The following is a 12,094-nucleotide window of genomic DNA, read 5'->3' as shown; positions in this document are numbered from 1 at the left end:
AGCCCTGGATTTCGTAATCTGCACCTGTGATTTAGATTTAATTGCGTCCAGAAGCTCGCCTTTTGCTACTCTACAGGCATTATTATACCATGATTTAGATTTGGGGCAGAGATTCTTCTTGTGTCTATTTTTACCCAGGACATCTCTAGTTATCTCCCCTATCTTCTCATGTGTATGTGACATTTTTTCATTTCTCATTGCGGTGGGGACCATAGATAAGAGGTCAAAATCAGCCTTAGCAAATCCTTTAATAATGGTCAATAGCGCTGGAGTTTTAACTACCCAATCCCATTTGAGGGTTCTCTGGTTGTTTGCAGGCTGAAGTTCACCAATATCACTATATCCCCTATTCTCAATTTATGATGTTTCCTTGATCCTAAGTAATAGACTGAGAACATTGTGATCACTATCTAAGCAGTCGATCACCTCCGTGTCCACGACAGCAGGCCATAGCTCAACTTGGACTAAAAAGTAGTCAATTCTGCTGCAATGACCCGGTCTGTTAAAGGTAGACTTGCCCTGGCGGTCTGAGGTGCACCTGTCATTAGTGGCTCTAAGATCATACTCAAGGGTGAGTGCCAAAAGCTGGCCTGCTTTAGGTGTCCATCTTACGTTGGACAAATCTAAATTAGGTATACCCCATTGGTTGTCCATGTCAGTGATTAAATCATGGGGGGCAGCCGCTATTGGCTCGAAAGTTGTGTGAAAATCTCCCGCCATCAATAATAAATCTATTGGACTGAAGTTGGTAAATAGTTTGTGTTCCATTATTCCTGCCCTCTACCCTATTATAAACATTAATTAGTTTTATCGACAAACCTGAGGGAAACAAATGTCTAAGGGCGAGGATATCCTTTGACCTACGCGGCAGAGTGCTAATAGCACATCACAACGAAGTCTTCACCCAGATACCCAATCCTCCTGAGGGTCTTCCTTTTGTGCTCTTACTCGCATTAACACAAAAAGATGTATACCCACCTCTGTAAAATGGTGCAAGATACCAAGCCTCTTGAAATAGGCATACATCATAGATGTCTATAAATTCTCCCCATTGGGCATCAGGCAAAGGTTTGGCCAGTCCTGCAACATTGCAGGAAGCTATCCTCGCCACAGAATCCTGGGCTGGTTCTAGCTCACCTGGAATGGGAGTCGTTTTTGGGTTACTGTCATTCAGCACAGTATCAGTTTCTAACCTCATTGACCCTTCTTGCCCAAATTTGCAGATGCTGTACTGCCCAAGAACAGTCTCTATGTTCCTGGGGAAATCCCCTTCTTTCATGGGACGCAACAATGAATTCACAACCCAACACTTCCACATACACCCACAGTGCGAGAGATACTGTGATCCATTCGAACTGGTCTCACTCTGGTGACAGCGGTCAGGGTATCCTGAGTCTCACACTCCGCTTGGGTTTTTAGGTCATAGGTGTAGTCAGTCACATGCTTCAAGGTCGGTCAGAGGGGCAAATCTGTTCTCCCGCCTTAGGCCGAGGGCCCCCGGGTTTCCCCATGAATTCCTCCATGCCTGGAAATCCCTCTGCTGGAATCTACCTCCTGTAGCCAGTGTAGCAGACGGTCTGTAGAAATGATTCAATGGTTGGACAATAATCTGGGAGTTCTTAAACGGAACTTTACCTAAATACTGTAATAAAAATCTCACAACTTTAGCCATTAATTGATCGGTGGATTCTATTTGGCCCTCCCTCAATGGGGGTACATTCCCCAACACCAATACCAAAGGGGCGGCATCCACCATGCGGGAGCGCGCAGCGGCGCGCCACAAGCACGAGTACAGCGCTTGAAAAGTGAAGACTCTCCCAAGCGTGCGCGCGCTCACCACTCATGGGCTCTCCTCCTGCTTCCCCTCGCTCTCACAACAATTAACTTTCGTGGCCGCGGGTCCGCGCTTGTGTTTCAGCGCTTGTGTTTTAATTTGTTTATTCCCATTTTGAGATTGTGATTTTTGCTTCTGCGTTATTGCTCTCACTACTGAATCCTTTTCTCAGCATCTTTAGATATTCTTGCTCCAGCCCTGAATCCTGCCTCCTGCTGGGCCCCTGTGGACACTACACCCGGTGACCCAGGGTGGGCCTGTGCCCACCGCTGCTTCCTGTTCAGACACAGCACAGAGCTGTGCTATGAGGAGGGGCTGCGGCCGGGTCTCCAGGGAGCAGCTGCAGCTTGGCAGTAACGTCACAAGTGTGAGAAGATGATTACAGTTTTTAATTAATAGGGTATTCTAGGTGTTGATGAGCCTGGCGTGGCCTACATATACCCGGTGCTGCCTGGGGGTGGGTCAGGGAGCTGGGCAGACACCCAGTCACGGGACCCGGAGTCTGCCTGACTCCCGGGGAGAACCCCGGCCTTGCTGCAGGATTCTCACTCCATCCTCACTGTCTCTTTCATACCCCCCTACCTCGTTGAAGAAAGTGACACTTCCTCTTTGCTGCGATGATAGTGCAGTAGGTTAATGCATCCACTGCAGTGATCTCAGGCACGTGGGAGCTTATCTTGTAATGGCAATTTATTTTCATACCTTTTATAAGGCCTAAAGCACTCGAGGAAATGAAACCTTGGTGAAAAATCTGGTTCGTTGAAACCACCACTGTCGAATTTTAAATCTGACATAAATACATAAATTCAAATAGAAGAAACATATTTTAACTTGACAAATTCAGCATCGGTGAGTTAAAATAACTTGATATTAAGGACTGCTACATGGTGGGAACCCATTTACCCCCCTATACCTACCCCCTTCCCCAAGCATGCTTTAATCGCAGTAGTAGACATGAAAAACCCTCACACATCAAAACCTACCACCACTTCCAAACTTGTGAAAAGCAGCACAGCGCTTAGAAACTAAGGGGCAGATTTACAAGCCCTGTGCGTCACTTTTGCGCCGCCGTTGCGTCACTTTTGTGACGCAGCGGCGGCGCAAAGCTAGTGCCATGCTGTGATAGATTTACAACGTGATGCATCTAGGGAGATGTGTCATGCTGTAAAGCCCTGCGCCTCATTAAACCCGCGTCAGGTTTAATGTATGCAGGGTGGGCGTTACATCGGAAAAAGCCTCGGAAAAGTGACGCAGTGAAATCTACAAGATTTCACACAGTCACTTTTCCGACGCTGGTGCGTCAAATCTTTACGCCTGCTTCAAGCAGGCGTAAAGCGTGACGCATCATGTTAGGGATAGGCCAGGTTGGAACAGTGCTGGAGTTGCGTCACGCTTGCGACACAACTTCACCACTGTGCCAACCTTACGCCGGCAGATGCGTCACGCATCTGCTTCTCCTTGCGCCACGATGCACCGCATTGCAAATGCGGCGCATCTGCGGTGGCGCAAAGGCAAACTTGCGTGACTCATCTTCCCTGGCGCATCCCTGCTGATTTGCAGGGATGCGCCAGGGAACGTAAATCTGCCCCATAATGGGCAATTGTGCCACTAGATGTACGTTAGACTTCCCCTACGCCCACCTTACAGTGCTAATGTTGAGAGTGAAGATTCTGATAAAACTGGATAAACAACAAAATACATCTGTCCCCACCCCAGATGGGACTCGAACCCACAATCCCTGGCTTAGTTGGCCAGTGCCTTATCCATTAGGCCACTGGGGCTTCTACACGCTGCCGTGAACCATGGCGCAACAATACCTGTCTCCATGAACGACATGCGACAACCCACTCGACGCTCCTACTAAGGTATAAAACACGCATATACAATCTTTAAAAACACCCCTGCTCTGGTGCTCAACATTTTAAATGGCAGCGTTTACGTCAACCGGTTTCGCCATCACGTTTCAACCCTAATGTGCTTCAGAGTGAAGACCCCAGCAACATTGAATACACAACCGTAAAATAGCTATTTCTTTCACCCCCAGATAAGTCCCGCACCTTCAATCTCTGGTGTAGAGGAAGGACTCTATCCATCGGCCACTGGTGCGATTGTAACGCGCGCGCAGTGAAGTCAGGATTTCTGCTTGGACGACTGAATAAATTATATATTTTCACGCTCTTGTCTTTAATTGTTATTGACGCCAAGCATCAGACTCACCCACTCCTGTGATGACTGGAATCGGTAACTCATCCATTCCGCTGCAGCGCATGAGCCTGAAAACTGACACAATTAACGGAAGCCTTTGCAAAGCAACAGGACTCGCATGGACCTGAGTCTATTGCATGGCTGAAGTATTTTTTTAAAGCGCCTCATGCTTCTCTTTCAGGTTAATGGAGGCTGCCCCTTTTCTTTAGACCAGCCGAGCCTAAGGAAAGGGGCGGGGCGCCATTAAAGTGAAAGCACCCTATGGGTCGCTTTTACAAAAGTAAGCATTTTTTTTCCGAGACACCTGCTGATTATTTTCAACACTCAGCTAGTCAGCTAAAGTGCAACTTATTGATAAACAAATAAAAATTACAGGTCCCACCGAGATTTGAACTCGGATCGCTGGATTCAGAGTCCAGAGTGCTAACCATTACACCATGGAACCAGCTGGAAGAACCTCCCCATGTACAGGATTTTTTGCTGGAGTAGGGAGGGGGGGGGGGGGGGGGGAGGTGAAATCTGGAGAATGGGGCCTTGAATCGGGATACTGTCATGTATGGGCCTTGGAAGTGTGCTGCTGCAGGATCGGACATTTGAAATGCAAATGCCCGTGTTTTTCTTACCTTTCAGAAGCATGGAGCGCAATGGCAGGCAGAGAGAGTGTGATGCAAGTGTTATGCACTGGCCTGGCAGGTTGCGGGCAGTGCATACCCCCCCCCTGTGTGGCAGCCCGGGCTGAAACAGCTTCCCGGGCACCCACACAGCTGCCCCTGAGTATTTCACAGGTCTTTTAAGGACCATGCTTTTGTTAATGAGGCTTTGTCGGTTTGTCACACCTTCTAGAGCCCCTGCATCACCACTGTGACTGTTGCTGGAAGAATTAGCACGTTACACAATACCAAGCCCTGTCAGATGAAACCACGAGGAATCGGGTTTCGAGATGCTTGAATCGGGAGGCGGGAGACTAGCCTTGAAATCGGTAGTCTCCCGCCGGAATCGGGAGGGTTGACATGTCTGGTAAAGTAACTTGTCTTCAGCACAGAAACAGACTGCGTGGCTCACAGAAACCGGCTTCAAGTCGGTGGCTTCTGTTTGTTCACGAAATAGACATTAACGAGAGCAGCGTATGATTCCCATGGCCAAACTAGTGAGGATCACCTCCCCCCCTAATTTGAAAGTGCGACGACCCCTTCCCGCTCTAAAACTAGAGAGGACGGGGCTCAGAGAGGCCCCCTTGTCTGTGAGTCTGGCCGCTCAAGGTTTTTTAGGTCTCGCCTGAGCCAGCGCTTTAGTGCTGCTCTGGCGAGAGCTATAGAAAACGGGGATTTGGAAGTGCAAACGAGTGCTTTTCAGGCCCCCAACTACAGTCCATGTGCGCCGGGCGCGCGCACCATTTGGCAGCCTGTGTGTACATTTCGGGGGCGCTTTGATGTTCTCAGTGAGCCGCGCGGCCACTGCGAACATCAAAGCGCCCGCGAAATGATTACTTTCACTTTAGCGGCCGCACAAGTGAAACATACCCTCTAATTCTTCTTTGGGCCACACCTAACCAACCCTTTCATCCTTACAATCTAACGTTCGCACCTACTTGGCAGACTGGTTCTCTGTTGCTCTTTCCTCCTCTGCTCTCTCTCCTCAGACTCCGTCCCTCCCCCCGTTGCAGCAGCTGGCATTACACGGGGGAGGGTGGCTCTTCGTGCCTACCAAAAAATGAATGTGTACGTGTATAACGTAACTGGTGATCATGTAAAGCGCTCCAATACAGAGTTTGCGCTATATAAATTTGCAATAAATAAATATAATGTGGAGCATGGAGCTTTTCGCTTTCAACGTGCCTGCCTGTTCGTCTGATTTGACCTGCCAGAGTGATTGACCATGTCTGAGATCGCTCCCACACTCTGCTAAAAAAAACTCTTGATTCCTTCCAGCTCGCATCACCCCTCACCCACACACACTTATCCCTCGGAGGTGCACGAGATTATCTCTGTGCCCCCTTTTCTCTAACCCCTCTGTGGATGTGCAGTCAAGAGAAAGAACCCCCCCTACGAAGAATCCCAGGCCCCGTGACCTTTAACCCCCCCCAGCACCAGCCTGGCTATCATTTACCCCCCTCACCCACCTCGCAAAGGGATGTCATTACTCACTACAGAGCATCAATTACAGAGGTGAGCCCTCATCACCCATCATCCCATTCGGCGCAGGAGCGCTGAATGGAACAAGCATTGGCATAGCCAATAGGTCTCGCTTTTGGGACCTTATAAGTATTTAGTTATGCAACTGTTGCATGGCTAAACACTTATAAGGTCCCAAAAGCGAGACCTATTGGCTATGCCAATGCTTGTTTTCCTCGTGTTGCATCTGACTGCCTGCTGCTGTGTTTGCTGGACAGTCTCACCCTGTCCCTCTCTGAGTTTTCAGAAAACCAGCAGCAGGAAGAGTGCAGAGAATAACTCCGCCCCACCCCCTCTTCTGCAGGGTTACCTTCACGTCTCCAACTCTTTCACCCCTCGTCTTCAAAGTCTTCCATTGTGGAAGTAGAAGATCGGTGGTCTCCTGACTCTGAGCCTCTGAGGGAGGTTTGTTTTAGGAGTTCTCACCAAGAAAACGTAGGAAAAACAGGCCCAATTGATGCATTTTACAGCCCCGTTTTTAATGGATATAGGATGACTCTCGCGACTCGTAATGAACTATTTCAATACTATTGTGGAGAGCCAGGTAACCCTCACGTCCCCCCGGGGTACTGCTATCAGCCTCTCCAAGAGAACTTTAACAAGCATTTACAATGCAATGGTCTCGGCATTGTTAAAGTTAGAGCTATTGGCATTGCTCCTGACATTATTTTTGTTTATGTTTTTGTTTTTAAAACATTTAAAGAAACTGCATTGTTATTTACAATGTCAATAGCTTAATCTCTCTCAAATGCGAGACCTATTGCATTTGCACCCACACACAGAGCCACACACACAAAGCCACCCACACACACAGAGCCACCCACACAGAGCCACCTACACAGAGCTATTCACATAGAGCAACCCACACACAAATAGAGCCACCTACACACACAGAGTTACCCACACACAGACAGAGCCACCCACGCATAGAGCCACCTAAAAAAAAAAGCCACCCACACAGAGCCACACACACAGAGGCACACACATACACACACACACACACACACACACACACACACACACACACACACACACACACACAGAGCCTCCCACACACACACAGAGCCACTCGCACTTACACAGAGCCACACACACTTACACAGAGCCACACACACTTACACAGAGCCACACAGACATGCTGCTGACTTTAAACATTGCATTCTATTTATGTTCTTACTGTCTCTTCTGTAATTCTCTGCTGGGAGCACTGTCATTCTGTGTACTCAGGTGAGGTAAAATTGTAGTCCTTCTGCTATTTTTTAAAAGGAAAAGTGCTTGCAGGTTCCTGAGGCGGGGGGGACGAAAAGATGCACTATGTAGAGCGATTACATAAAGCATGTTTGGATGTGAGGGCGATCTGGCTGGGGTTGATTGGGAGGGGGGAAAGAGGTGATGGAGGATAGAGGGAGTGAACATGAATCCACGAGCACTCTGTGGAATTCTAAAAGCAAGAAGATTAACAGTGACTTTCCACTGTAAATGAATAAATAACAAGATAAGCAGGATGGCTTTGAAGAAAAACAAGTTTTGAAGGGCTTGTCTCCGTGCACCCTGCTGCTACATACTGTTCAATGTGGAGCTGCTATAAAAGAGCATCCCACAACTCAAGGCGGGTGAGGACAGAAACACTGCTGCTTGTCACTGATAAGTAATTCTAGACGATCACAGATGCACCATAAATTACATTGCTAGAATGTGTCAGAACACCACCATCCTTCGTTCTGAAAACCAGAGAGCTGCTTACCATATGCCATAGCTATAAGAAACAACTCACTCCAAAACTACAATAAATGTGTAAGAGAACAAAATACTCAACATCTAACAGCACAACCCACTCACACATATATACTGCAAAGTATCCAAATGTACTGGCTATCAGTTTGTGGATGGACAACATTCAGCTTCCCTTGTTTGCTTATGATGCAATACACACTTCAGAAATATATATATTTTTGAATGAATGAATGAATGAATGAATGAATGAAAGGTGAGTTTATATAGCGCATCTGTCACTCCGGATGGAGCCTCCTGGCGCTGCAGATAGCCGGACAGACTGTTACAATGCGATCTAAATAAGGGCAAGAGAGTAGGCATCAGAGAGACCAAATATCCAGGTCTTAAGGGCACGTTTAAATGGATCTTGCTGTTGTATTGCCCTCATGTCCCTAGGTAATTGATTCCATGCTTTAGCTCCCAGTATCGAGGCTGATTTTCCTCCCCTAGTTGACAGTTTGAACCTGCCCACTGCCAAGAGATTAGCCGAGCTAGATCGTAACGTTCTGGCAGTAGTGTACGGTTTGAACCTGGCAGAGAGATAGGCGGGGCCGACTCCTCGAACTGCTCTAAAGGTCGTCAAGAGGAGTTTAAAGAGGATTCTTTTAGGAATTGATAGCCAATGTAGAGTCTTCAAAGCAGCTGAGGCCGATGATTTACGGGGAAGACCCAGAGCCAGTCTAGCAGCTGCATGTTGGACCACCTGAAGCCGTCTTAGGGACGATTTATTAGTCCCAACGAGAAGGCTGTTGCAGTAGTCCAACCGTGACAGAATCAGAGCTACTGTTACTGTTTTTCTTGCTGCTGATGGAATGACATTGAAGAACTTTTTCAATGTACGAATGTGGCTAAAACAGATCCCCGTTAGTTTTGCTACATGAGGTTTAAATGAAAGTGAGGTGTCAAACAAAACTCCCAGATTTCTAGCAACCTCAACAATAGATGGAGGGGCTGCCGTGTCCTCTGGCCACCAATCCTTGGGTTGGAACGTGTTGTTTTTGCCAATGGGAAGGATCTCTGTTTTATCGGTGTTACAACAGAGATGGTTGTTAGTCATCCATTTAATGATCGCTGAGAAACAGGTTTTAAAATTCTCCTCTGCTGATGTTGTTTTATCCTCCAGAGACAGAATGAGTTGGGTGTCGTCAGCGTAAGATGTGGTCTCAATTCCAAAGGAAGAGATCAATGAGATCAGTGGGGCCATGTATATGTTAAACAGCAGGGGACTGATGGAGGCCCCCTGGGGGACACCCGTAGAGACAGTGTGTTCAGATGACATGCAAGATCCCAAGGAGATGACTTGTTTCCTGTTAGACAGGAATGATGATATCCATGCCAGGGCCAAGTTTGTGATGCCGCATGATCTTAATCTGGCTAACAGGATGTCATGGGAAATGGTATCAAACGCGGCAGACAAGTCCAAGAGAATCAAGACTGCCTTCCTGCCACTGTCCAAGATGAATTTTAGGGTGTCGGTGATCTCAAGTAACGCTGACTCCGTCGAGTGTTTAGGGCGAAAACCCGACTGTCGAGGGTGAAGGATAGATGCAGATTCAGAAAAACTGGCCAGTTGTTGACATACTATTTTCTCAGTGATCTTACCCAAGATGGGGAGAAGCGAAATAGGCCTATAATTGGATAATATTGAGGACTCTACGTTCTGTTTCTTTTTTAAAGGTTTGACAATCGCGAATTTCCAATCTGTGGGAACATTACCCAAGGCGAGAGAAGAGTTCACTATGCCATTGATGACTGGATTAACCACATCAATAATATGATGTAAAAACGTCGGAGGACAGACGTCCAGTGGTGAACCAGATTTGCAAGCTAATATAGCCTCTTTTGTTTGGGCTAAAGTAGCAGCTTGAAATGATGCCAAAACTGGAAGATTGGAACTGAGATCTGATTCACTTGCATCGTTAAAATCTTCCAGTTTCCAAGTCCTAAAATTCCTTTGAATGTTTTTAACTTTGTCCTCAAAAAAACATGCAATTTCATTGCAGAGTGCCACAGATGGCGGTATGGTGGTGTGCAGGGCCTTAGGATCAGTAAAAGATTTTACAATTTTAAATATTTCTTTTGTATTATTCTTAGCTATAGTGATTTTATTGCAAAAGTATTCCCTTTTTGCAGTATTGATGGCCGACTTATATTTCTTCCTAAAGGCTTTGAAGATAAGCAGACTGGATACATCGTATCCCCTCCTCCATTTACGTTCCAGCTGCTTGCTATGTAAATGGAGATCCGCTAGGTCCCTGGAGAACCAAGGGTCGTTGTGGATCTTCCTTTTAGATATTCTAGTGGCTCTTCTAGGGGGTTCCAATTTATTCCCGATGGAAGTGATCCAATTATTCAGTCTGACTGAGTCCTCTTCAGGTTCCCCAATGAGTTCCGGTACAGTATTTGAGGCCGTAGCTGTCAAGAGGGGATTAGAGGCCAACAGGTGCCACTTCCGCTTACTAGTATAAGTGTGGTCACTGTCGTTTATACCTGTACTAACTTTTTGGGGAATAGGAAAGTCAAAAGGAATAAGACTGTGGTCAGACCAGACCTGTGGCAATGGTTTGTCAGTCTGTAGGGACTCTAGGTTAGAGCAGACGGTATCCAGTGTATGTCCTCCACAGTGAGATGGACCTTGGACCAACTGTTTAAGTCCCAGCATAGAGATAGTTTCTAGGAAGGATGACACTCCCGTGCTACTCTCGCATTCTAAATGAAGATTAATATCCCCAAGAAGAGTAAAATTCGCGTATCTGAGCACTGCCTCGCTGAGGGCATCTCCCAGGGAGTCTAAAAAAGTATTGCTGTTGCCTGGTGGCCGATATAACAGTACTCCAGAAAAGGAAAAGGAATTATCCATAGTACAACAAAAGCCCATGTTTTCTGCTCCCTTAAGGCCTTGGAGGGAAAAAGTCTTCACCTGCATAGATTCCCTATGTATAATGGCTACTCCCCCTCCCCTGCCATCCTCTCTGTCCAACCTACACATGGTAAATTCTGGTGGCAGAGCGGTTACTATATCTGGGTTGCAGTCCTCCCTCAACCACGTTTCGGTGACAAATAGGAAGACTAGTTTATTCTCCACAATCAGCTCCTTAATATCCAGGGCATGCTTTCTTAAAGAGCGAGCATTTATTAAGCCTCCGAGGATGGATACTGAATGGGAGTGAATGGTGTCCGAGTCAGACGTTATATGCTGGTTAATTACATTAATTTGGGTCTGGCATAGTAGACAACTTATCGGACCCATAATACCCTTAACCTCTAACGAATGACCACATTGATTACCTATATTTAGTTCCTCCAAATGCCGAGTGGTCATGGTCTGGGGGGCAACAGGCAGCATGGCTGGCGCTGGGCGCGTAATGGTCGCAGACGGGCGCAGACGGGCTTGCCTTGGGCTTGCCTTGGGCGCGCCATCGGCGCGCCCGCTGCGCGCGTCCGCTGCGCGTCAGCGCCATAGCCTGTTTAAGTACTGTGTGCGAGGGAATGGGTCCGAGGACTAGACCGTGACCCTTTCAAGATGGCGGATATCAAGTGTCCCACAGGAAGTGAGGAAAACGATTGTAGCGTAGGACTCCCTCCACACAACCAGCACCAGCTGTGGTGGACCGGGGAGCAAACGCAGAAGTCAAGATTGCACACTCAAGAAATCACGAGGTAAACATTTTTTTTAAAATAATCACAAAGCGTTCCCAGCAGCGTGAAATGAGGCACATATGTGTCAGATAAATTTACTAAATCAAGACGCCTCAAAATAAGGTAATAAAAACAGAGTTTTTTTAAAAGATAATATTTAAGCACCAAAAGCGAGCCTTAGTTACAGCATCTCACAGCCTACCCAGTTATCAAAGTTATTAAAGAGATAGCTTTTACAATTTAGTCCACAGAAACTGGAATAACCAAATAGAAGGGTTAAATAAAAAAGCTTCCTGAAACAAGGCCCACTTCCTACTGATCTGGCCAGGAGAACATGAGTTACTGATTTTAAAGGGCACAAGTCCCAACTTTGAGGACAAATAACGTATGCACTTAACAATGACGAGGGCAAAAGAACAAAGTAGGGTAAAAAAAGTAAAAGGACCTTCCTGCTGGAATACTGCATGTGGGT

The 12,094-nt window shown here is 46.9% G+C and overlaps 2 non-coding genes across 2 annotated transcripts; both read right to left on the bottom strand.

Annotated features, from left to right (window-relative positions):
* Positions 1-3,542: 3,542 nt before the first annotated feature.
* TRNAS-ACU (transfer RNA serine (anticodon ACU)) lies at positions 3,543-3,615 on the bottom strand. The gene has a single exon. It is a non-coding gene; the product is annotated as a tRNA-Ser (tRNA).
* Positions 3,616-4,412: 797 nt separating this feature from the next.
* Positions 4,413-4,484, bottom strand: TRNAQ-CUG (transfer RNA glutamine (anticodon CUG)). The gene has a single exon. It is a non-coding gene; the product is annotated as a tRNA-Gln (tRNA).
* Between the last annotated feature and the right edge of the window lie 7,610 nt (positions 4,485-12,094).

The sequence above is a fragment of the Triturus cristatus genome, chromosome 4_1 (genome assembly GCF_964204655.1).
Source record: "Triturus cristatus chromosome 4_1, aTriCri1.1, whole genome shotgun sequence".
Classification (NCBI taxonomy): Eukaryota; Metazoa; Chordata; class Amphibia; order Caudata; family Salamandridae; genus Triturus; species Triturus cristatus.
This window is presented reverse-complemented; position numbering and strand designations above follow the sequence as displayed.